The 27,934-nt window shown below is 39.3% G+C and overlaps 1 protein-coding gene and 1 pseudogene across 2 annotated transcripts in view; both read right to left on the reverse strand.

Annotated features, from left to right (window-relative positions):
- MITF (melanocyte inducing transcription factor) overlaps positions 1–27,934 on the reverse strand; it is a 281,453-nt gene that overhangs the window by 70,406 nt on the left and 183,113 nt on the right. The window lies entirely within an intron of this gene.
- LOC135228499 (small ribosomal subunit protein uS5-like) overlaps positions 1–27,934 on the reverse strand; it is a 57,631-nt pseudogene that overhangs the window by 25,664 nt on the left and 4,033 nt on the right.

A 27,934-nucleotide genomic window follows, 5' to 3' on the forward strand; every position in this document is an offset into this window, starting at 1 on the left:
ACAGAGGGGTCTGGTTAATAAACTATGGTAACTTCATATTATGATAATGTCATTTAGTTCTAAAATAATTCACATGTAAATACTGTAGCTGACTGAGAATATCCACAAATCAAGGAGAAAATCATCCCAAGATATGTGATCCTGATAAAAACAATTTTTTGCTTTAAAAAATCGTAGTGTGTTTAGCAGTCATATGACAGCCATAAGCTTATTATGATGGACATCAAATTTTTAGCCTAGACACAGGATATTTATTATTAGTTCCTATATTTGTTTTCCTAATATTAAAATTAAAAGTAGAGTTGTTTATTCCTGGAGGAGCAAGAGAAAAGTGGGGTACGGAACTCAAAATCTAGTAAAAAGATCAGACTTAATGGTCTGAGACAAGAAGAACCCCAGAAGACATGGCCCCTGGACTCTCTGTTAGCCCAAAAGTAAAACCATTCCCAAAGCTAACTCTTCAGACAAAGACTAGACTGAACTATATAAGATATAAAATGATACTTGTGAAGAGTGTTAGCTCATGAAGAGTGTTAGTTCATGTAGATACATGAGACTAAATGGGCAGTTCCCATCCAGAGGCAAGACGAGAAGGTAGAAAGGGATGGAAGCTGATTGAATGGACATGGGAAATCCGAGGTGGAAAGGACTGTGCTGTCACATTACAGGGAAAGCAACTAGGGTCATGTAACAACGTGTGTATAAATTTTTGTATGAGAAACTAACTTGAACTGTAAACTTTAACTTAAAGCGCAATTAAAAAAAATCTTTTTAATGGGTTGTTTAGTAAATATTTACTTAACAAAGACAGCTTGCCTACATAAAATGTTTAAAAATTTTTAAATAGCCCCAAACTTAACTCACTCCTTTCTGAATTTATAAAATTCCACACCAAAAGGAGTGAGGAGTATGTCTATGTTTAAATCCATCAGTGGATGGTGTAAATTAAGTATACTGATCTATTAGAATATGAAGGGTTAATCAGATTTCTAAGTTCTTAACCTTCCCTCTTACCTGGCATCCAGACATCAAAATTTTAGATATAAACATATTCATCATCTATTTTTCATAATAATAAAAATTCATCAGTGATTTCTAACATTACAAGAATGGCAAAGTACATTCATTTGAATCATCACACAATTATTAAATTGGTATATATGGGAAGCATATAGCAATACAAAAAGAACATACGATAGTGAAAATAAAATACAGGTCGAAAAGTATATAAACTATGATTGCATGTACACAAAAACATATAAATTAGAAAAAGACTAAGAAAACTTTATTTAAAATAGTCTTACACTAGGAATGATGGGATATGGTGACATTTTCATCTTCTCTACCTTCCAACTTTTTGGCATGATTATAGTAATGAGAATTTGCCATCTTTTGGCTGCAGAGCCAGGTTCCCACCATAAAATCAAAAAAGCCAGTCTCCCTTGCATCTCAGGAGTGAACACATGACTTGGGATCCACCAATCAGACGTGCCCTCACTGGACTCAGATGCTAGAGATAAGAGGCAGGTACCACTTGGGACGGTCATGGTTGCTGAAAGACTGAGTTCCTGGTGCAATAGGGGCAGAGGAACAGGCTGCAGCATCTAGTGTTTTCCAGCGGAGGCAGGAGCAAGGTCTGTTCCCCTCTGGTTTGAGGTGTGTCTCCTGACTGCAAGGTTGCAAGCCTGGGTCTCACTGGCATAGCAACTCTGCAGGTAGCCCATATCCTTTTAACAAATTTCCAGAGTTGCTTACTCTAGCTCGTGACTTAAAATTTTGACTGACACAGGGTTACGGTCTGACTACTTTTATAAGCACCCATACTGTTCCAGTATAAATAAATATTATATAAATATGGAGCCCTGGTGGTGCAGTGGTTTAAAAGCTCGACTACTAACCAAAAGGTTGGCAATTCAAATCTACCAGCTGCTCCTTGGAAACCCTAAGGGCAGTTCTACTCTGTCCTACAGGGTCTCTGTGAGTTGGAATCCACTCAAAGGCAACAGGTTTTCATATAAATATGCACTCATTAAAAAATATATTAATACATACATTTATATATAAACATATTTACGTATATATAAAGGGTTTTATAAAGGGACATATCATTTATTAATTTTCATACTTTAGAGAGATCATATATTGCTTTACACAAGCAAGGACTATATGGTATAATTCATTTTTATTATGCCTGATTATGACGTACACTTCTTGTGTATAAAGGAATCCTACTACAGGTTCTTGTTTAGAAAAGAATTCTGCTTTATGGAAAGATCTCAAATGAAGATTCTCTTCGGTGACTTCCCACTGGAAGCAACTGGAATGAGCATCTAACATTTCTCTCTGGGTTATAGTTTAAGATTAAATTTAATATGTGGAAACAAGTAGCATTTCTATCCAATCTCGGAGAAGGTAATTACTGATTACATTTAGCAGAGTGACTGACCCATTCATGGAGCACAAGAGTTGGTTGTTAAAGAGTAAACTTCTCTTAAGAGGTTTATATTTCATTTGAACTCACCAAACTAAGCTTCATATTTCCTCCTATGCTTAATGAAATACATGACACATAGCAGTTGCTCAATAAATTCCTGTTCAAAGACTGAATTCAAATTATCTTAATTTTGGTAAAGTCTTTTGGTGAACAAAATTTTTAATTTTTATGAGGCCCTATTTATTTATTTTGTCTTTTGTTGTTCCTGCTTTTGTTGTTATTTTATAATCCATTTAAAGCTAGGCCCGACAGCGCTGCACCTGCATTTTCTTCTAAGAATTTTATGGTTTTAGTTTGCACATTTAGGTTCTTAATTCATTTTGAATTTGCTTTTGTGTATGGTTTGAGGCATGGATCTTGTTTCATTTTTCTGCATGTGGAAATCCAATTTTCCTAATACCATTTATTGAACACATTCTTCTTTCCACATCAGATGGACTTAGTACCTTTGTCAGAAATTAGTTGACCACAGATGTGTGGGTTTATTTCTGGACTCTCAATTCTATTTCACTGGTCTATGTGTTGATTGTTATCCCAGTACAAGGCTGCTTTGATTACTGTAGTTGTATAATATATTTTAAATCAGGAAGCGTGAGTCCTCCTACTTTGTTCTTCTCATTCAACAGTGCTTTAGCTATTCAGGGCCTCCTGGCATTCCATATAATGTTGAGGACTGGTTTTCTAACTCTGTACAGAAGGTGGTTGCAATTTGGATCGGGATCGCACTGAGTCTACAGATCAGTCTGGGTACTACTGACATTTTAACAATACTAAGTCTTCTAATACATGAATATGAAACAGCTTCCATTTATTTAAATCTTCTTTAATCGGAAATCGTGGTGGCGCAGTGGTTAAGTGCTACAGCTGCTAAACAAAAGGTTGGCAGTTTGAATCCACCAGGCACTCCTTGGAAACTCTATGGGGCAGTTCTACTCTGTCCTATAGGGTCGTTATGTGTCAGAATCGACTTGACGGCAGTGGGTTTGGTTTGGTTTTAGTCTTTTTCAGCAGTGTTTTACACTTTTCATTGTGTAAGTCCTTCACATCTCTAGTTAAGATTTGTTCGTAGGTATATTATTCTCTCAGATGCTATGTAAATGCAGTTGTTTCCTTAATTTCCCTTTCAGGGTTCTTATTGCTAGTGTAGAAAAACCAGACTGATTTTTGTTTACTGACCTTGTACCTGCAACTTTGCTAAATTCCTCTATTAGCTCTCTAAGTTTTCTTGCAGACCCTTTGGGATGTTCTATATGCAGGATCATACCATCTGCAAATGTTGTTTTTTCTGTCAGGTGCCGTCGAGTCAGTTCCAACTCATAGCAACCCTATGTACAATAGAACAGAACACTGCCTGATCCTGCACCATCCTCACAACAGTTGTTATACTTGAGCCCATTGTTGCAGCCACTATGTCAATCCATTTCCTTGAGGGTCTTCCTTTTTTTCACTGATGATCTACTTCACTAAGCATGCTGTCCTTCTCCAGGGACTCCTGATAACATGTTCAAAGTACAAGAGACAAAATCTCACTATCCTCCCTTCTAAGAAGCATTCTAGCTGTACGTCTTCCAAGACAGATTTGGCAGTCCATGATATACTCAATATTCTTCGCTAACACCATAATTCAAAGGCATCAATTCTTCTTTGGTCTCATTATTCATTGTCCAGCTTTCCCATGCATAAGAGGTGATTGAAAACACTATGGCTTGGGGCAGGCGTACCTTAGTCCTTAAAGTGACATCTTTGCTTTTTAATACTTTAAAGAGCAGCAGATTTTCCTAATACAATGTATCATCTGGTTTCTTGACTACTAATACCAAGGGCGCTGATTATAGATCCAAGCAAAATGAAATCCTTGACAACTTCAGTCTTTTCTCCATTTATCATGATGTTCCCTATTGGTTCAGTTGTGAGAATTTTTGTTTTCTTTATGTTGAGGTGTAATTCTACTGATGGCTGTGGTCTTTGATCTTCATCAGTAAGTGCTTCAAGTCCTCTTCACTTTCAGCAAGCAAGGTTGTGTCCTCTGCATAACACAGGTTGTTAACGAGTCTTCCTCCAATCTTGATGTCACATTCTTCTTCATATAGTCCAGCTTCTCAGATTATTTTCTCCCCCATGTATCTGTTTTTCGTACTGTGGTGGCTTGAGTTTTGCTGTGATGCTGGAAACTATGCCACCAGTATTCAAATACCAGCAGGGTCATCTATGGTAGACAGGTTTCAGCTGAGCTTCCAGACTTAGAATAGGAAGAAGAACCTGATGGTCTGCTTATGAAAAAAATTAGCTAGTGAAAATCTTATGAATAGCAGCGGAACATTTTCTGATAAAGTGCTAGAAGATGAGCCCCTCAGGTTGGAAGGCGCTCAAAATACTACTGGGGAAGAGCTGCCTTCTCAAAGTAGAGTCGACCTGGATGGAGTCAAACTTCCAGGACCTTCATTTGCTGATGTGGCCCAACTCAAAATGAGAAGAAATAGCCACAAACATCCATTAATAATCAGAACCTGGAATATATGAAGTATGAATCTAGGAAAATTAGAAATTGGCAAAAAAAGAAATAGAATGCATAAACATCAATATCCTAGGCATTATTAAGCGGAAATGTGCTGGTATTGGCCATTTTTAATCAATTATATCATCTACTATGCCAAGAATGACAAATTAGAAGAGAAATGGTTTTCCATTCACTGTAAAAAAGAACACTTTAAGATCTACGCTGAAATATAACACTGTCAGTGATAGGATAATACCCATATGCCTACAAGGAAGACAAGTTAATAAGACTATTGTTCAAATTTATGCACTAACCACTAATGCCAAAGATGAAGAAATTGAAGATTTTTACCAACTTCTGCACTCTAAAATTGATCATACGTCAGAGAATAAAGAGAACTTTAGTTCTTCTTTTCCAATCTGGATACCTTTTGTCATAGATTGAACAGTGTCCCCCAAAAATATCTGTCAACTTGGCTAGACTATGATTCCCAATTTTGTGTGATTGTCCACATTGTGTCATCTGATACGGTTTTTCCTATTCATTGTTAACCCTAATCTCTGCCTGTGGTTAATGAGGCAAGACTGGGTTACGTTAAGGAGGATTAGGGTAGAATGTAACACCCTTACTCAGGTCACATCCCTGATCCAGTGTAAAGTGAGTTTCCCAGGGGTATGGCCTGCATCACCTTTTATCTTATGAGATAAGAAGAAAGAGAAGTGAGAAGAGGGAGGCGGGGGGACCTCATACAACCAAGAAAGCAGTGCTGGGAACACAGTACATCCTTTGGACCCAAGGTTGCTGCATAGAGATGCTCCTAGGCTACAGGGAGATTGAAGACAAGGACCTTCCTTCAGAGTCAACAGGGAGAGAAAGCCTTCCCTTGGAGCTTTACCCACCCAGTGCTGTGGAGTCAATTTCGACTCACAGTGACCCTTGGAGCTGGCACCCTAAATTTGGATTTCTAGCCTACTAAACCGTGAGAGAATAAACGTGTGTTTGTTAAAATCATCCACTTGTGGTATTTCTGTTATAGCAGCAGCAGATGACTGAGGCACTTTTTATTTCTTTTTCTTTTCAAATTGCTCTGGCTAGGACTTCTAATACAATACTGAATAGAAGTGTTAAGAGTTAGCACCCTTGTTGTTCCAGATTTCAAGGGAAAGCTCTCAATCTTTCTCCATTAAGCATAATATTGACTGTTGGCTTTTGATATATGACCTGAATCATACAAATTTCCCTTCTACTCCAACCTTTTTTAGAGTTTTCAGTAAGAAAGGGTGTTGAATGTTTATCAAATGATTCTTCTGCATCCATAGAGATGATCATGTGGTTCTCTTCTTGTGTTCTATTGATATGGTGTATTACGTTGATTGATTTTCTAATGTTGAACCTTTCCTGCATTCCTGGAATAAAGCCCACTTTGTCATGGTGTATGAATCTTTAATATCCTGTTGGATTCTGTTTGCTAGTATTTTGTTGAAGATTTTTGCATTTATATTCATAAGAGATATTGGCATGTAATTTTCTTTTCTTGTGGTGTTTTTGTCTGGTTTGGGTATCAGGGTTATGTTTGCTTCACAGAATGAACTAGGGAGTATTCCTTTCTTCTCTATCTTTTGGAAGAGTTTAAACAATATTGGTGTTAATTCTTCTGTAAATGTTTTTTTTGTTGCTGAGAGGTTTTTGATTACTGATTTGATCTCCTCACTTGTTATGGGTCTGTTGAGACTTTCTATCTCCTCTTGAGTCAGTTTGGGTAGGTTGCATGCTTCAAAGAATTTGTCCATTTCATCTCAGTTACTCAGTTTGTTGCCATACAATTGTTCATAATATTCTGTCATAATTCTCTTTATTTCTGTTGGGTCAGTTGTAATGCCCCCTCTTTTGTTTCTTATTTTGGTTATTTGCATCTTTTCTTTTTATCTTTGCCAGTCTAGCTAAAGGTTTGTCAATTGTATTGATCTTTTCGAAGAACCCACTTCTGGTTTTATTGATTCTCTCTACTGTTTTTCTGTTTTCAATTTTATTGATTTATGCTCTGATCTTTGGTATTTCCTTCCTTCTGGTAGATTTGGAGCCCTGGTGGCACAGTGGTTAAGAGGTCGGCTGCTAACCAAAAGGTTGGCATTTCAAATCCACAGGCACTCCTTGGAAACCCTATGGAGCAGTACTACTTTGTCCCGTAGGATCGCTATGGGTTGGAATTGACTCGACAGCAACAGGTTTGGTACAGGTTTAGTAGATTTAGGCTTAGTTTGCTCTTCTCTCTCTTGTTCTTGGAGTTGTTGAGTTAGGCTGTTGAATTGAGATCTTTTTTCATGTAGGCATTTACTGCTGTACGTTTTCCTGTGAGTACTGCCTTTGCTGTATCCCATAAATTTTGTTATGTTCTGCTTTCATTTTCATCTGGCTCTAGGAAATTTGTGATTTCTCTTTTATTTCTTCCTTGATCCAATGGCAGTTTAATACTGTATTCTTTAATGTCCCCATGTTTGTCTATTTTCCAGTTTTTTTTTCTGTTATTGATTTTTAGCTTCATTACACTGTGGTCAGAGAAAATACTTTCTGTAATTTCAGTCTTTTCAAATTTATCAAGAATTGCTTTGTGACCTAACACGTGGTCTATCCTGGAGAATGATCCATGCGCACTGGAGTATATTGTGCTGTGGCTGGATGGGGCGTCCTACGCATGTCTGTTTAGTTGGTTTATAGCATCATTCAGGTTCTCTGTTTCCTTGTTGATCTTCCTTCTAGATGTTCTGTGCAATATTGAAAGTGGTATACTGAAGTCTCCGACAACTATTACTGTAATGCTATCTATTTCTCCCTTCATTTCTATCAGAACTTGCTTTATATATTTAGGTACTCCGAAGTTGGTTGGGTGCATTTATATTTATGATTGTTAAATCTTCTTGATTAATGGACTCTTTTATCACTATATAATGTCCATCTTTATCTCTTCTAACATATTTTATCTTAAATTCTACTTTGATATAAATATTGCCACCCCAGCTCTTTTCGTTATTATGTGCATGGAATATATTTTTCTATCTTTTCACTTTCAACCTATTTGTGTCTTTGGTCTAAGGTGTGTCTCTTGTAAAGAGCATATGGTTGGATCATGTTTTTTTTTTTTATTCATTCTGTCACTCTCGACTGGAGCATTTAGTCCACTTATATTCAGTGTAATTACCGATAAAGTGACTTACTTCTGCCATTTTGTTATTTGTTGTTTGTGTGTCTTTGCCTTTGTCCTTTACTACTGCTTGCCTTTGTGTTTTGTTGGTTTATTATAGTGAGGCATTTTGGTTTCTCCTTTCCTTTTGCATCTTTTTTTTTTTTTTTTTTAAGCTTTAGGTGAAAGTTTACAGAACAAATTAGTTTCCTGTTCGATAGCTGATAAAGTGTTTCATGAGCTTTCATTCCACACAATGTGTCAGCACTCTCCTCATGTCCACTCTGGTTTCCCCATTTTCTTTCATCCTGATTTTCTATCCCTTCCTGCCTTCTCATCTTTGCTTTTGGGCAGATAATGGCCTTTTGATCTCATGTAACTGATTGTTCTAAGGAGTAAGTTTCTCGCCGGTGTTACTGTTTACCTTATGTGCTTGCCTATTGTTTGGCTGGGGGGTGGTCTTCAGGAATGGCTTCAGTTCCAGGTCAAAAGGGATTCTTACGGCCATAGTCTTGGGGGCTCCTCCAGTCTCTATCAGATCAGTAAGCGTGGTCTTTTTTTGTGAATTTGATTTTGTTCTACAATTTTCTCCCACTCTGTCCAGGACCCTCTGTTGTGATCCCAGTCAGAGCAGTTGGTAGTGGTAGCTAGATACCATCTAGTTCTTCTGGTCTCAGGGTCATATAGGGTGTGGTTCATGTGGTCCATTAGTCCTTTGGTCTAATTGCTCCCTTGAGTCTTTGGTTTTCTTCATTCTCCTTTGCTCCGTTTGAGAAGAGACCAATAGTTATATCTTAGATGCCTGCTTGAAAGCTTTTAAGACTCCAGATGCTACTCACCAAAGAAGGATGCAGAACACTGTCTTTATGTACTGTATTGTGCCAACTAACATATATGTCCCCCGAGTCTACGGCCCTTTGACTTCTAGCCTAGGAACTTCATCCTGTGAGGTGTTTGGTTATGTCTAAGTTGTTTCCTTGACTATACCCCTTGTGTGCTCTATATGAGTCACACCTACAGCCATGAATGTAGAAATACTCACCACTAAACCTATATTTACTGGTGGGTGTGTTCCCTTATATACTCCCACACCTTTTGGCATATCTACCTATTTGTCCACTTGTAAATTATTATTTGTTAATATTATTGCTGCAGGATTGTCTAAGCTGTAATAGTTACTGTAGTTACCCTTTATTCTTGCATTCCTCTCAGTGTTCTCTCTTGCCTTGGTCATGTTGTGCTGACTTCCCTTCTGATTTTCCTTCACCAATAATAACTCATGTCGTCTATCTAATTAGTAATTTTCCCTCCCCCTCCCTCCCATCCCTGGTAACCATCAAAGAATTTTTTTTCCCTATGTGTAAACCTTTTGTCATTAATTTATAGTTGTGGTCTCATACAATATTTGTCCTATTGTGACTGAATTATTTCACTCAGCATAATGTCCTCCAAATGCATCCACATTGAGATGTTTTGCAGATTCATCATTATTCTGTATCATTGCACAGTATTCTATGGTGTGTACGTACTACAGTTTGGTAATGTATTCATCTGTTAATAGGCATTAAGTCGTTTCCATCTTTTTGCTACTGTGAGTAATGCTGCAATGAACATGAGTGCAGATATGTCTATTCATGTCATGGCTGTTATTTCTTTAGGGTATATACCTGGTAGTGGGACTGCAGGATCATAAGGTATTTCTATTTCTAGCTTTTTGAGGAAGCACCATACCATTTTCCAAAGTGGTCGTACCATTTTACATTCCCACCAACAGTGTACAAGCATTCCAATCTACCCACAACTTGACCATGTTTTTTAGATATTTTCTTAGTGGTTTCCATGACTTTTAAATTTAACAGCGTGTATTTAAAACATTTATAACATTCTAGGGTAAGCTGGTATCAACTTAACTTCAGTAACATACAAGAAGTTCTGTATCTATGCCATTCCTCTCCTCCTTTTGTTATTACTAATTTCCTCTTTATATTTCCTGTGCCCTGTAACATAATTTTATCCTTGCTTTTTGTATATTTGTTATTAAGAAACATAAAGGACAACACAATTAGAATTATCAAATACAGATATTTCATCACTAGCCCTTACACATGTCCATTCATTTCCCTTTATTAGGGATCTTTCTTTTTTACGTATAGCTTTGAATTATTTTCTAGTGTCATTTTTCCTTTCATCTACAGAACTTACGTTGCCTTCTGGCCTCCAATGTTTCTGAGGAGAAATCAGCACTTAATCTTACTGCGGGTCAGCTGTATGTGACTGTTTGTTTCTCACTGCTTTCAGGATTCTCACATTGGATCTTTAATTTTTGCAAGCCTAACTATGATGTCTTGGTGTAGGTCTCTTTGGGTTTATCCTCCTTGGGGTTCTTTGAGCTTCTTGGATTTCTAGATTCATGTCCTTCATTAGACTGGGGAAATATTCTGTCATTATTTCCTCAAATATTCTTTCTATCCCTTCCTTTCTCTCATCGCCTTCTGGAATTCCCATGATATGTATATTAAGTCTCCTGTTGTCCCATAATTCCATTAAACTATGCTCAGCCTTCTTGAGCCTCTATTGTTACTCTTCAGCCTCTGTAATTTCAACCATCTTATCTTCTAATTTGCTAACTCTTCTGCCTCATTGTTAAGTCCTTATATTGTGCTTCTTATTTCAGTTATTGTTCCTTTGTTGCAATATCTTTTTTTTTTTAGATCCTCATTTTGTTCTTGCATTGTTTTCCTTATTTCTTTCAGCTCTTTGTCTATGTTTTTCCTTGTTGTTATTGTTGTTATGTGCTGACAACTCAGTTTTGACTCATAGCAGCCTATGTACAACAGAACGAAACACTGTATGGTCCTGTGCCACGCCCATGATCATTGTTACGCTTCAGCCTGTTGTTGCAGCTTCTATGTCAATCCATCTCGTTGAGGGTCTTCCTCTTTTTTGTTAACCCTGTACTTTATCAAGCATGATGTCCTTCTCCAGGGACTGATCTCTCCCAATAACATGTCCAAAGTATGTAAAATGTAGCCATCCTTGCTTCTAAGGAGCATTCTGGTTGTACTTCTTCCAAGACAGATTTGTTCGTTCTTTTGGCAGTCCATGGTATATTCAAAATTCTTCACCAACACCACAATTCAAAGGTGTCAGTTCTTCTCCTGTCTTCCTTATTGATTGTCCAGCTTTCCCATGCATACGATGCTACTGAAAATACCATGGCTTGGGTCACGTGCACCTTAGTTTCCAAGGTGACATCTTTGCTTTTCAACACTTTAAAGAGGTCTTTTGCAGATTTGCCATGCAATGCGTCCTTTGACTTCTTGACTGATGCTTCCATGGGTGTTGACTGTAGATCCAAGTAAAATGAAATCCTTGACAACTTCAATCTTTTCTCCATTTATCATGATGTTGCTTATTGGTCCAGTTGTGAGGATTTTTGTTTTCTTTATGTTGAGGTGTAATTCATACCTCTTTAATCTTTACTCTTTGATCTTCATCAGTAAGTATTTCAAGTCCTCTTCACTTTCAGCAACCAAGGTTGTGTCATCTGCATATGGTAGGTTGCTAATGAGTCTTCACCAATCCTGATGACCTGTTCTTCCTCCTGTAGTCCAGCTTCTTGGATCTTTGTTCAGCATAAATACTGAATAGGTATGGTGAAAGGATATAACCCTGATGCACACCTTTCCTGACTTTAAACTACAGAGTATCCCCTTGTTCTGTCTGAACAAATGCCTTGGTCCCTCATGACCACAATTAAGTGTTCTGGAACTCCCATTCTTCACAATGTTATCCATAATTTGTTATGATCCACATAGTCGAATGCCTTTTCATAATCAATAAAACACATGGAAACATCTTTCTGGTATTCTCTGCTTTCAGCCAAGATCTGTCTGACATCCCGATGATATCCTGGTTCCATGTCCTCTTCTGAATCCAGCCTGAATTTCTGGCAGTTCCCTGTCAATACTCTGCTGCAGCCGCTTTTGAATGATCTTCAGGAAAATTTTACTTGCGCGTGATATTAATGATATTGTTCTATAATTTCCACATACGGCTGGATCGCCTTTGTTGGGAATAGGCACAAATATGGATCTCTTCCATTCGGTTGGCCAGGTATCTGTCTTCCAAATTTCTTGGCATAGACAAATAAGCGCTTCCAGCGCTGCATCTGTCTGTTGAAATATCTCAACTGATATTCTGCCAATTCCTGGAGCCTTGTTTTTCACCAATGCCTTCAATGCAGCTTGGACTTCTTCCTTCAGTGCTATTGGTTCCTGCTCATATGGTACCTCCAGAAATGGCTGAATATTGACCAATTCATTTTGGTACAATGACTCTGTGTATTCCTTCCATCTTCTTTTGATGGTTCCTGCATTGTTTAATATTTTCCCCATAGAACCCTTCACTATTGCAACTCGAGGTTTGAATCTTTTCTTCAGCTCTTTCAGCTTAAGAAATGCAGAGTGTGTTCTTCCCTTTTGGTTTTCTAACTCCAGCTCTCTGCATGTGTCATTATAATACTTTACACTGTCTTTTCGAGCCGCGCTTTGAAATCTTTTGTTCAGTTCTTTTACTTCATCATTTCTTCCTAGTTACTCAACATTCAAGAGCAAGTTCCAGAGTCTCTTCTGACACCCATTTTGGTCTTTTCTTTCTTTCCTGTCTTTTTAATGAACTCCTGTTTTCTTCACGTATGATGTCCTTGATATCATTCCATAACTGGTCTGGTCTTCAGGCATTAGTGTTCAACCCATCAAATTTCTTCTTGACATGGTCTCTAAATTCAAGCAGAATATACTCAAGGTCATACTTTGGCTCTCATGGCCTTGCTCTGATTTTCTTCAGTTTCAACTTGACCTTGCATATGAGCAGTTGATGGTCTGTTGCCTGGTCAGCCCCTGGCCTTGTTATGACTGATATTGAACTTTTCTATTGTCTCTTTCCACAGATGTAGTTGATTTGATTTGTGTGTATTCCATCTGGCAAGATTCATGTGTATAGTCACTATGTGGTGAAAAAAGGTATTTGCAATGAAGAAGTAGTTGGTCTTGCAAAATTCTATCACGCGATCTCTGGCATTATGTCTATCACCTAGGCCATATTTTCCAACTACTGATCCTTCTCCTTTGTTTCCAGCTTTCACATTCCAATCACCAGTAATTATCAATGCATCCTGATTGCATGTTCGATCAACTTCAGACTGCAGAAGCTGGTAAAAATCTTCCATTTTTTCATCTTTGGCCTTAGTGGTTAGTGCGTAAATTTGAATAATAATCATATTATGTAGGCATATGGATATTATCCTATCACTGACAGCGTCACAATTCAGGATAGATCTTAAAATATTCTTTTTGACGATCAATGTAATGCCATTCCTCTTCAAGTTGTCATTCCCGGCGTAGTAGACCATATGATTGTCTGATTCAAAATGGCCAATACCAGTCCATCTCAGTTCACTAATACCCAGAATATCGATCTTTATGCATTCCATTTCATTTTTTGATGGTTTCCAATTTTCCTAGATTCATACTTCATACATTCCAGGTTCCAATCATTAATGGATGTTTACAGCTGTTTCTTCTCATTTTGAGTCATGCCACATCAGCAAATGAAGATCCTGAAAGCTTGACTCCACCCACATCATTAAGGTTGAATCTACTTTGAGGAGGTAGCTCTTTCCCAAACATCTTTTGAGTGCCTTCCAACATGGGGTGCTCATTTTATGGCACTATATCAGAGAATGTTATACTGTTATTCATAAAGTTTTCCATAGATCTTTATGTTTATCATTGTTGAATTACAGTCTTCCATTTTTTTTTTTTTTTTAATTATTTGGTCATTCGTAGATGTACTTTCATTCTCTTTGTCATGTTCATTTGGATGGGTCATTGTTTTTCTGTTCTTTGTGTGTCTCGTGATTTTTTTGTTGAGGTATCTGAATTTTCAAGGATGTTAACTTTCTCAGTTCTCCCCAGTATTTTGCCCATACTACTACTTTCTACAGAAAACTTTTAGGTGGGCAGAGCCTTTAGCCTTTGCTTACCATTTCCTCTCCCTCTCTGTGATAGGTCCTTTTCCCTCCCTGGTTTAATTAGGATTAAAAAGTTCTAGATCTCGGTTTTTAACTTTCAGTCTCTCTGAAACACACTAGAAAATATGCTGTGATCAATCCATTCATTAGCCGGCACTGCCACTCTGGCATGTTTTCAGTCAGAGAACCCACACAGTGAGCCCACTTAGGGGCTGTGTGCTGTCCTTTGCTTTTTGTCCAAGGCTTCCTTCCCTGCTCTGTAGGGGCTGCTTCTATCTGAGCTGGCTTTCAGGGGAAGCACAGGCCAACTTACTCTGTTTCAGGAGGAGGATGAGCTGGTAATCCCCAGAAGAATTTCCAAGAGATGTGTCTTGTTTGTTTCAGAGCCTCAGTGACCCTGTGGTGGCTGGGGGAGGACAGTCTCCTCTTAGGTGACCCACTTCCTGGCTCCATTGTAGGGGACCTTCTGTAGGAGTTTGTATCAGTCCAGCAATGGACAGTTACTGGGTGGGAGAGGGATTATCAAGCTCCAAATGGACCCCAGGGAGGTCTGCCTTGTTGCCATCAGAGCCTACCCTGTAGTATGTCAGCTGTGGGTATAGCCTCCATTCAAAATGCCCGCTTCCTAGCAAATAGCAGCCTTAGCCAGCAGTCTTCAGTGCCAACTGGAAGGGGAAGCAGACATACCCAAGATGATCCCCAGGGAGGTCTGCCCTGTTGGTTTCAGAGGCCTTAGCTATGAGGTGCATAGGGAAGCAGGTACAGTGCTGACTATGGGAGCAGACTCCACTACAGTGGCCTTCTGTAGCAGTTTGCAACACTCTGGCATGCAACAGTTACCAGGTGAGGGAGGGGTACCACGCTCTGATCAGAGCCCACAGAGGTCTGCCTTGTTGCTATCAGTACCCTACCCTGTTAGGCTGTTGGCTGTGAATGCAGTCTCCACTCAAGATGCCTGCTTCCCAGCATGCAGCAGCTTTAGACATCTGTCCTCAGGGCCAACCAAAAAAGGGGGCAGTCTAACACAAACTGACCCCCAGAGAAGTTTGTCCTGTTGGTTTCAGAGGCCTGAGCTATGGCATACCCAGAGAGGCAGGTAGAATGCTGACTATGGGAGTAGGCTCCACATCAGGGGTCTTCTGTAGCCATCCACTATAGACTTGTAGGTAACAGTGTCCAGGAGGAGTGGTTTTACACTCTGAACAGACCTCCAAGGAGGTCTGCCTTGTTGCTATCAGAGCCTCCCTCCCCAACCCCATAGTATGTTGGTTGTTGTTGTAGCCTCCACTAAAGGCATCTGCTTTCTAGTACACAGCAGTCTCAGTCAGCAGTCCTTAGCACCAACCGGAAGGGAGGACTGACCCAAACTGACTCCCAGAGGGGTCTATCCTGTTGGTTTCAAAGCCCTGAGCTACGGTGTGCATACGGAGGCAGGTAGAGAGTTGACTATGGAGCAGACTCCACTGCAGGGGGCCTTCAGCAGCAATTCACAGTAGGCTTGCAGCCAACAGTGTCCAGGTGGGTGCATTGCTGGCATACGCAATACAGACCCCTGGGAACATCTGCCTTGTTGCTTTTGGAGTAGAATCTTGGGGCTCTGTCTCTTTGTACAGGCAATGGGTATGGTATAGAAATGGGCTCTTTTTCTGGGGCCACTTTCCCAGTTCATAGCAGCCAGTGACCCCCGTGGCTGGGGGGAGGAGCAGGGATGTGGGAGAAGCAATTTTCCTACTATATGGGAGTTGATTTTTGCCTGTCTGCAGTTCCCCTTTGCTTTCCTCTGCTCCCTGATTCAGAGTCCCTCAAAGTCAAGTGCTGTTTCCTTGTTCTATTTCTTGCTCATTTGTGGGAAGGGGTGGGAACGATGGTCTGTTTATCATCTTCTCAGCAAGAATAGGCATTTTGTTAATTCACATTTCAAGAAGGGAGAGAGTTCTCCTTCTCATTTAAAGTGCCAAGATCCATTAGATGTCACAGTTAATAAAAAGCATAATATAAAATCTATACTGCATTCCTGAAAGCCTGTTACACCTTTATGTCGTCCTGAATAAGGAAAAGCTGAGTAGGTACCACCATCAAAACAATTCAGGGGCCTTCTTTTTATCACACCATTAACACATACGTTAGGACGATGTAAAATCACCCGCTTAGTTTCCACAGTAATGACGCCTGTGGAACCGCCCAGGTGCACCCTCCTGTCAAATAAGCTGTGTTATTATTTATGCCTAAAGAGAGTCAACTGCACTATCATACACAAAATGCAATTCATCACTGTGCAGAACGATCTGAAATCTAAGTCACCTTCATGGAAACTCAACTATGCACTATTGTCACTGCCCCATTACCTCAGCTTTTTCTTTAGAACCTTAGAAAAGTTTACATTCCAAACGCAGGGCAGATGAAATCTCTGAAGGTAAAATTCATCTCCTAAAGAAAAATAATGGAATGAAACATGAAACACGACACATAACACGTGTCTTACATATTTTTGAATGGAAATGCCATTCAAACATCAGTAACACCACTGATGCCACTCAATGAATAATGTTAAAACAAGCTCATTAAAAATCCTTAAAACAATAAAGACCTTTGAAATGGCTATTCCACTTACATTACCATCAACAGAGGTTCCAGGTGCCCATTTACCCACATCTACCCCAATCCTAGACTCCAAGAGGTCTGTAATGCTTTCTAGCAATTTCTATGAGGGGCTTGAAGAATGAGCGCCATGCTTTTCTGGGAAACAGTGTGAGTTGATCTCTCTATGAATTTTTAAAGTGCCATCTCATTTCAGTACCAGGAACTTGTCCAACTGCTCTACCTCTTTCATTAAAAGACAAGTCGCCATGAATTTGATCCCAACTCATGGCGACCCCATGTGTGTCAGAGTAGAGCAGTGCTCTACAGTGTCTTAAATAACTGTTTTTTTGGAAATAGATCACCAGGCCTTTCTGCTGAGATGCCTTTGGGTGGACTAAAATTTCCAACCTTTCAATTAGCAATCGAGCTCATTTACCATTTGCACCCCCCAGGGACTCCAGAAAAATTGTACCAATTTACAAATACAACCAGCAGCGTATTAATTCTCATTCCCCTACATCTTCACAAAAGATTAAATTACAGTATTGGTAAATGAACCAGAAATACACATTTCTGTGGTAAACAAACAAAAAGTCTAGCTACTATTTTATTTTGACAGTATTTGTTATTTTAATATGATTTTTAAGAATGACTTTGTTACATTTGTAAAACTGTAACTATTTTTAGGAATTTCCAAATTAAAAAAAATTCCACCACCCAGTAATTTTTTTTTTTTTAATTGGGGTAGATGGTTGAGGGGAAGGGAAATAGTACTCAGTATATAAACTCATGCCAGATAAAGGAATGATACATGATGATGTAAGAGAAGGTTTAAAAAAAAAAATCTCATCAGGGAAAGCAGAAAGAGAAAGCATTCTTCATTTTTCGACTGATTACATTACAAAGAAAAGACATTCCTATTCCCAAGGAGAGGACTGCTCCTTCTCCAGCATTTCCTTGCTGTTTAAAATGCTACAAATTTGGGTCATGCTGAGGGTTAACTGGGTGACCTAACTACCATTTTGGAAACCCTGGTGACACAGTGGTTAAGAGCTCGGCTGCTAACCAAGAGGTTGGCAGTTCGAATCCACCAGGCACTCCCTGGAAACCCTATGGGGCAGTTCTACTCTGTTCCACAGAGTCACTATGAGTTGGGGTTGACTCAACGGCTACGGGTTTGATTTTTTTTTGTTTTGTTTTGAACCACAATTTTGAGAACATTGCCCAGTTATCTTTCCACCCCACGTATCCATCCTGGACTCTATAGCAAAACACCAAGGTAAATGGGTGGGGCAAATGCTACAAGACCTCCTGCGAAAGAGTCTTAAAAAACTTAGAACAAAAAAAAAAGACCTGGGTATTTTGGTTGACTTCCCTCTTTCTGAAAAATAAAGAAATAAATAAAAGGATAGTTAAGTCATTTTCTTCCTCCTCTTAAAAAGTTATTTTTAATGCTCACTTTTTTAAAGTCTGTCCTAAGTCAACCCTGAGTAGCCCTCTTCGAGTCTAGCAGAAAAATCTTTTTTTCTTGAGTTCCTACAGATATTGTTTATTCTCAAGAGCAATGGTTACACCTTTTGGAGTTTGTTCTCATACATTCAAAAGGTACCTGGAGAGATGAGTGGTCGGGGAAAAACATCCTACTAGAAATGAGAGCCAATGATCTAAGCTAAGCTAAAGCAGACAGCCTAACCAAACACTTAAAACTGCCACGGATAGACAGGTTTGGTCTCCTATCTGAAATTAAAGGTGATTTCAAATATGGGTTTTGGCATTGTCATAGGGCCCAATAGACTGGGGTCTAAGGAAGATTTTACATTCAGTTTGTGGACAAAGACCATCTAAATGATCTCAAAGTTGTCCACCACGCATCTTTCCCCAAGAGAATATGATCTTCATGAGAGAAGAAACCTCTAGGCTTGCTTGTCTTGCTGCTGTATTTCCAGCACCACGAACAGTGTCTGGCACATAAATACTCAACAGATAAGTATTGAATTGTGAAATGAATAAATGATTCATTTATTTACTCAAGCAGTTTGACTCACCGGAACTGATCTCTATATACTACCAGGCTTTTTCATCCAGTGGTTCAAAAGAGAACATATACAGGAAAGTTTTGGATACAGGAAGTTGAGATTCCAGAGGTCAGTGGACTATTTTAGTTATATTTTAAGTTTTGGGTCCCTTTCATTATCTAGTACTTGGGCTATTAAAGCGTAGTGGTTAGGAGCACAGGATTATTTGAAGAAGGGGAGAGGAGCAAATCCTAGCCCCATTTCATCAAACTGTATGGCATCAGGCAAGTTGTTGAACCTCTCTCCAAGCAAAACAAGGCATTAGTAGCACCTACCTCACATTAATAATGTAATTATAAATGTGATAACTTAAAGTGACCAGTATATATTAAGTGGCCAATAAATAAAAACTGTTGTTTTTGTTCTGTACATGTGACGAAAGAAGTACTAAAAGGAATGGGTTAACAGCTACCGTTATAAATCCTTAAGAGCCCTCGTGGTACAGTGGTTAAGCACTTGGCTGCTAATAGAAAGGTTGGTGGTTCGACCAAACCCACCAGCTGCTCAGCAGGAGGAAGATGTGGCAGTCTGCTTCCATAAAGATTTATAGCCTGGGAAGCCCTATGGGGCAGTTCTACTCTGTCCTATAGAGTAGCTATGAGTAGGAACTGACTTGATGGCACTGGGTTTGGTTTTTTTTTGTTTGTTTTGGTTATAAATCATGCCAATCTCTGTTCTAGGCTCTCTCCATTTAGACAACTTATAAAATCAGAAAACAACCCAACCACCATCCTCCTGGATGGACTCGATAATCTATTCCAGTACCTACCAGGGCTTAATTAGCCTTGTGACAGGCACTCTGAAGTCACTTTCTAAATTTTAAATAACTACAGCAATAAAGACCATGTCTAATAAGACTCATAAAAAGTTAAAGATTCTACAAGTGGACTTGTACATAACTCATTCTTCTGCTGTTTCAGAAAAATGTGAAATGCTTCAGATAAATTACGTTAAGAGAAAGACACTAACAGAATTCTAAATCATGCCATTTATTAACCAGACAAAGTTTCAGTTTTATCTCTGAAAAGAGTAACACCACTTACACAAATATTACTCATGAAATTTTACTACAAAGAGTAATAAGAACAAATTGAACACTGCCAGGTTTCAAGACTTACTAGAATGCTACAGTAATCAAGACCATTTGGTAATGGTGTTAAGGTCAGACACACAGATCAATGGACCAGAACAGAAAGTCCAGAAATAGACCAACACATGTATAATCATCTGATTTTTGACAAATGTGCAAAGGTAATTCAGTGGAGGAAGGATAATTTTTTCAAAAAATGGATTGGAATAACTGGACGTCCATACTCAAAAAATGAACTTTGATTCATATCTCATAACGCATACAAAAATGAACTAAAAGCAAACAATAAACCCCACAATTGTAAAACTTCTAAAAGAAAACATAGGAGAAAATCTTTATGACCTTGGGTTAGGGAAAGAGTTCTTAAATATGGCACCAAAGCACAGTAGTAAAGGAATAAATGTATAAAATGGACTTGACCGAAATATAAAACTTCTCCTTGAAAGACTCTTAATATGAATGAAAAGATATCCAAGGAGCCAAGGAACAAAGACCTTGCCCCAGAGCAAACACAGAGAGAAAGCCTCTCCCTAGAGCTGGTACCCAGAATTCAGGCTTCTAGCCTCCTAAGCCACTGAAAATAAATTTCTCTTTGTTAAAGACACCCACTTGTGGTATTTCTGTTATAGCAGCACTACGTAACTAAGACACACTACACTTCCAAGAAACAGGTCTCAGATCACAGAACAAAGTACAAAGAATGGGCCAACAGACAGCTCACAGCCATGACCCTGAGCTCACTGATACAGTGTTCTAAATCAGACTTGGCCTATCAGCAGATGCCACGAAGGAGTTTTTAAAAAATATAAATTCCAAGACCATTCCCAGACTCCAGGACTGGGAGCTAGCCATCATTATTTTTAAAGGCTCACCAGGGTATTCCAACGATTAGCTAGAGATCACTATTCTGTACGACAAACTAGACCCGCATCACAGGGAAAACTGTTCTTACGATAGACACTGAATTTTCACCCCTATGATTTCAAAATAAAGGAAGCCAAAACCCACAAAACGAGGTCAGCTTAAAAGAGAAATCCAGTTCCTAAGTTCTCTGAAGCCTCAGAGACCATAGCTTATAATCTTTATGAACAAAATTGGAAATAACAAGGCGTGATAGAAAATATAATTATTGCATTCTTCTAATCACTCCCTATTTCTGTAAAGCTAAGTGATTTATTTTAACATTTAAAACAAACCCATTGGGGTTGTTCTTGTTGTTTACTGTAATAAATAAATAAAGTATACTTTAAAATGGGTATTCCAAGTAAATATCATGAAGTACCAATAACCAAGTCAAAAGACAAGATCACTAAAGACAATGAATTGAATGTGTTGCCATCTCCGTGTTCCAGAGGCTCTGAGTGTAACTAAAGACTACACAGTAATTAAAAGTGGTATTTTTGTCAGATGATCAAACTAGCGTCATACATTTAAAAAAAAAAAAAAGAAAGAAAAGCCTCAGGCTGGTTTTCAAAGGGATCTATTTTATACCAAAATAAGCTAAGAGTTATCTGTTTAACCCTTTGTTTGGAGGAAAATATAAATCATCCACACAAACCCACTGGAAAACGAGGTCACTCAAATATAAAAATCAAGAGGAGAAGAGTGACTCATGAATTAAACCGCAGTAAATATTTACTGGGCTCCTAACAGGGTTCCAGTACTATTTTAGGTGCTGGGAGTGCAGCAATGTACCACAAAGACGAGATCTACGTTCTCACAAAGCTCCCATGAGGGGTTCTGAACATTAATGAAAGAACTGAACGCCAAGTATAAACATATTATGGAGCTCACATGTAAACAAGAATGGAGTTCACTTCCAGGGCCTTACAAATGTATATAAATGAAAAGACAATGAGAAGGAACAAAAGATGAAAAGAAAAACACAGCAAATGTACTTCTTCCCAGCAGATATTGTAACTGTGATGTCAGAAGGTCCCGACTGCACTGGATGCCACTTCTCCATTTTCACGTTTACCGAACACGGATCCCACTATCTAGAAGCCAGTTCTCCACTCCAGCCGAGTTGAGACCACAGCTCAACTTCCATTGCCAACCAAAGCATTATAAAGCAAATCACCCACTACCACTTCTTCCCCAACTTGCTTGACTGGGCCAGGGCTTCATCTCTGTCTGGGACTCCAAGGAAGGTAGAGAAGACAACTCCAAGTCTCCAACACGACCATTTGCAAGGTTCAGGGGAAAAAAGTTTTGGTCAACACCACACAAAGCTCTTAGCGACAAGGAAATGGGAGGCTATACTTGGAACACCCTCTAGTGGGGGCTCACCTTGTCTCTGTCCTCAACTACCCAAATCTTACTGTGGATCTCCTAATTAGATAATAGGGACATTTTATATGCCCTCTTTTTCAGAATTTACTATATTAATTAGCTTCCTGGTGGTGCAGTGGTTAATGGCTCGGCAGCTAACCAAAAGGTTGGCAGTTCGAATCTACCAGGGGCTCCCTGGAGACCCCATGGGGCAATTCTTCTCTGTCCTATAGGGTTGCTATGAGTCGGAATTGACTCGACGGCAATCGGAAATCTGGTTAGAACCTATGCAGAAGTGTAGAGCTACTCCAAGGATGTCTCTGGGTGGAGCAAATAATCAATGTGTTCAGCTGTTAACTGTAAGTTTGGAGATTCCAGTCCACCCAGCGGTACCTGGAAAGAAAGGCCTGGTGATCTATTTCAGAAAACCCTGATGCAGCACAGTTCTATTATGACACCCACGGGGTCACCATGAGTCGGAATCTACTCAATGGCAACTGGTAGCTGTCCTGTCTTAAATATATGATTAGACCATGGGCCACTGGGAAAAAAAGAATTCAGTAACAGTTCACCTCAATGGGCTCAGACCACTATTCATTTTAAATGCAACCTGACACAGATTGTCTTTAAAGAAAATAAACTATGGGGAGCTGACAGGGTGGTGAAGATGGGCAGAAAGTGAGGGTCGATAGCACAACGGCTGAAAACCTGGGCTCAAACCCATGTAACCTGTCTAAACTTTGGTAAAATGGAAATGGTAAAAAACTTATTAAAAAAAAAAGTAATAAAAAAGGAATCTAAACACTGGTATTATTAATATCATTCTTTATACTTTAAAAAAGTCTCTAAATGAAGTTAAATACTACTAATTTTAACATCCTTAAACAGAGGCAAAGTCTTACCAAAGATATATTAGATTTTATAGAAACCACACTGACTGGTTCCTATCACTGCTAATTTGGTTAAAGAACGGTTCTTTTCATCTAGCTGGCCTAGGAACATGCTGCTTGAAAATACAACCAAAGTCCAAGTCATAGATACATTAAAAGTTAGACTATAGCAACGTGCATTCAAAGAGCTCTGTGTACTTCACACATATCTCATTTCCTCCTCAGAGGCTGGTTGTTTTTTGTGGGGTATGTGTGTGTGTGTATGTGTTTTAATTGAAACAATTTTTCTGGGGAGATGTACAAAGAGGGACTTTTGGTGCTTAATATATTTTAAACCTATTTTTCCTCTCTGGGTATTATTTTTCCAGGGAAATTGTACTAGATAACAATTCAGGAATTTCACAGTGTAATCTCTCTCAATAGGCATCGTGTAACCAGTTTCTTGTCTTTATCCATAATCTCATTTTCCCTTAGTGAATGTCACAGTTACCTAGTGCTGCCCTAACAAAAATATCACAAAGAGGTATCTTTAGTAAACAGAAATGTACTCTCTCACAGTTCAGGAGGCTACAAGTCCAAACTCAGGGTGTCAGCCCCAGGTGGAGGTCCTTCTTTGTCTCTTTCAGCTTCTAGTGGCTGCCAGCAATCCTTGGCATTCCTGGGCTTGCGGATTCACCTGCCCCTGTCCTCGCAGAGTTTAATTTCCCCAGTGTGTCTCTGTGTCTATTCTGCTCTTTTTATAAGCCACCACTCAGACAGGATAAGGTTCAGAATCCAACTTCCTCTAGTAAATCTTCATTAACATAATAAACATAATAAACAAAGATCCTATTTCAAACAGGATCACATCCACAGGTGCAAGATTTAGGACATCAACATAGGGGACACAACTGAATTCATAACAGTGAGCACTGTCCTCTCAATCTTCATTTGTGTTAATTACGTTGCTTCTGTTCTTGCACATATTATCCAGCCAAACCTTCCTAAAATATTCAAAACATAACTTCCTCTTGACATATTTCTCTACCTAAGCCGCTTCCTCCTTAAGGAAGAAAAGCCTTGCTGCGTGCTTCCTCCTACCTTTTTTTACCCTCTTCTATTAGCTTTTGTCAACTCTAGCTCAAAAAGGTCACTGGTTTGCCAAGTGTCAGCCAGTGTCACCTCATGAGTCAATCAGGATGAGCACAAGGAACAAAGATGTGGGAGGTGTTTGGTTAAACAGGACCAGGAAGGATGAGAAGAAATTAAGGTAATTATACCACACGTTTTATGCAAACCTAATTACAGAGGCACTCCTAAAAAAATTAAAAAAACAGGAGAACGGAGACAGGAATAAGTCAAGCAAGTACTGCAACTCTTGAACTCTGAGCAGAAACAACTCCTGCTCGACACCTTTACCAGAATTGGTATAGAATAATTGTGAATAGCACAGGCTGAGAATCAAGTAGACTTGACTCTGCTAGTCTGTTCATTCATTCATTCATACTCACTCATCTATTAACTGATTTAATAAGCATTTATTGATGAGGGCTTACTATACACTAGGCATAATGTAACATGCTCAGCATACAGAGGTGAACAAGAAAGATACAATCTCGGCTCTCAAAGATCTGAGTCCCAGCTCTCCAGCTATTAGCTATGTGGGCACAGGCCAGAGGTTGGCCAGGGTTCATATAGTAAACATGTTCTGTTTTGCGGGCTATGAGCTCTGTTGCAACTATTCAGCTCCGCCACTGAAGTGCAAAAGCGGCCACAAACAACGTGAAAATGAATGAATGTGGCTGTGTCCTAATAAAACTACAAAAACAGGAAGCTGGCAGGATTTGGCCTGCAGACGTTATCTGCCAATTCCTGGTTAAGAGCTCGGGTGGTAACCAAAAGGTCACCAAAAGGTAGCTAAATCCACCAGCCACTCCTTGGAGACCCTGTAGGGCAGCTCTACTCTGTCCTTTAGGGTTATTATGAGTCAGAATCGACTCAATGGCAATGGGTTTGTTTTTTGTTTTATTTTGTATAGACCAATTTTTTAATCTCTCCTATACCTCAGTTTCCTTCTAAGTAAAATGTATACGGTAGTATTTGTCTCCCATAAACACTGTATTACTGTGAGCATTAAATTAAAAGAGATCACATCCATAAATGTTGAGCACAGTGCCTGGCACATAGTGTTGGCAATGGTGATGATGATAATCATGGTGTAGTCAACCCATCGCTGCCTTCAAACACAAAACGTCTTAAGGCTGAACTCATCACCTCTGACAATAAAACAACTTCTCTCTTCCTACTCCCTTATCAACTACATAGTCAACAGGTCCGAAATCTGAGAGTCAGGCTAGCTTTCTCCCTTCTCGCCTAAACCTAACAAGGTTCCATTCACTTTACCCCTTAATTGTCTTTTAATCAGTGCCTTCTTCTTATGTCTTCCAGGACTTCTGCAGTCAATGCTTCATCATTTATGCCCAAAATTATTTCAACAGCTTCCCCACCTCCTATCATATTCCTCTAAAACTAAACCACTGAGCTCCTAAAGAAGTCTACTTGACCAGGTTCTTCTCTTTCTCTAAAATGAAAACAAAAGCAAACAAATGCTGTCAGTTACTACCCAACACTCCCTAAGACCCGTGTATGTGAAGCTCCGCAGAGTCACATATGAGGGCGGTTATTACCTGTCCCCTGCTCACCTGGTCCAGCTTCTCCTTCAAACACTCTCAGTTCCAACCTTCCACTGTCTCGTATTTCCCTGTTTCACATAAAAATCCAGAAGACCTATTGTTGCTACATTCTTCTCTCCAGGCTCTCCCCAGGCTTATCTTAGCCTTTCTGGTATAATACTACCTGCTTTTCAGGTTTCCACTCAACAGGAACCACTCTGGAATACTTCCCTCACCTTCTGAAGCTGAAATGAGTTTCCTCTGTGTGGCCACAGCACCTCCCCACAAGGAAAACCAACTGCCTTCATTGTTGGAGAAATAAAAGTTTCAAAGTGAAAAGGGTTTAAGAGCACTAGCTAATATTTATTGAGTACTTTCCTCTTTGTCCTTCAAGACTCTGCTCAAAGGCAACCCTCCCCTCTAGGAGCTGTGCTATGTGCTTCACATACATTACTTCATTGAATTACTAGACTCTGAAGTAGGTTCAGGTGTTTCTGCTCTAACTTCACCTCCACAGTCCTGAAAAAACTCCGTGTTCTGTGAAATCACACACCATGAATAACAGGCCATATAGGAAAAAGGTTAGGGGCAGGTCCCTCAAAACCTATGGACCTTTGTAACCGGAGCATGAATAACAACTAATTCAACATCAGCAGGTTAAATTTCTACCAGCATTTGCGGCAGGCGTCACAGTCAGCATTAAATCCTAAGACTCCCTTCAAAAGGTGAGTCACGAATGGCAAGTGCTTCTAATATAGATTAAAAAAAAAAAAATTTAAATCTTATCCTGCATGTAGCTTTCTTCCTGAGTGCACTGTTCTAACACAGAGGGAAACATCTCCGTAACCACTTCATCTGAACTCTCAGCTTCTCCAGAGAAAGAGCGGTGGACAGCCCACTAGTTTTTGAAGCCCAGATTCCTCTAAGCCAGATGATACCTGCAGGAGGGCCAGATGCTTTGTAAATATCCGGCTTTTTAATTTTTTCCCTTAAGATCTTTATCTATGACTACAGCTTTCTCTTTAAATTATATAAAGCTTGACCCTGATGGCTTCAAAATATCAGCATGGTGGGGAAATGAATCAAAACAAATTTCATGTTACACTGGCATACTTCCCTTATTTACCAATCACAATCCAGGTACTCACATCAAAGAAACACCATAACAGAATGGGGTATACTGATACTGTGCCCATTTTACAGATGAGGATACTAAGGTTTAGACTAGAGCCTAAGTAACCTGCCCAAGATTATGTAATGGCAGGAATAAGACTGAAAGGCAAGCAGTGTAATTCCAGACTGTGTGTTGAAAGAAGAATGGGTGGATGGAGGGATGGATGAATGCACGGATGGAAGGAATACAGAAAGGAGAGAAAAAAGGAAGGAAGGGAGGAAAAGAGGGGGGAGGGAGAGACAGGAGGAGAGAGAGAGAGGGAAAAGAGAGGGAAGGATAGTAACGTCTGTAAAGGTGTTATCCAAGAAAAAGTAAAAGAGAAAGAATTGAAAGATCATTGAAAAAAAGGAAGAGCTTTGAGAGAAAAGTAGTCAACTGTTTATATCACTTGGTAAAAGAGTCAGACATTAATTTTTATTATTAATATAATACAGCATATGTAATACCCACTCCAATCCTTCCCAACACTCTCCCTCTCCTTCTCTCTCTTAAGGAGAGAATTAAAAATGGGTGTTAATATGTAAACTCAAGGAAGTGGGCAAAATACATATGGAAGTGAGTCGCACTTTAAATCTGTCTTGTCTTGGCCTCTAACTTGCTGACCAAACAAAAACAAACTCCCCCATCATCTATCCCTAACAAACCTGTGCCCAATCCCTGTTTACAGAAGGCCTTCAGGAATGTCTCAGAGATGCGAGAAGTGATTAACAAAACACACTTAGACAAAATAATAGAACATCTTGATAACAATAAAAGAGGTTTTCCAACTCACCTCCTGCCACCCTTCTGCAGAAACTGGATCGCTAAACTACAGTGGAACTACAGGTATTATATACGCTGAGGTTCTTTATTTGGAAAATCGTTTTGTGTACCTAATACTTAAAACAAACCGAGTGTTTCCTTCAAGGGCTTTTAAAGTCCTTTGGAGTCCTCATCTTACCATAAATGAAATTTAAGTTATTTAAGGCACCTATCAGGGAAAAAGAAATCCACTGAATGT

The sequence above is a fragment of the Loxodonta africana genome, chromosome 22 (genome assembly GCF_030014295.1).
Source record: "Loxodonta africana isolate mLoxAfr1 chromosome 22, mLoxAfr1.hap2, whole genome shotgun sequence".
NCBI lineage: Eukaryota > Metazoa > Chordata > Mammalia > Proboscidea > Elephantidae > Loxodonta > Loxodonta africana.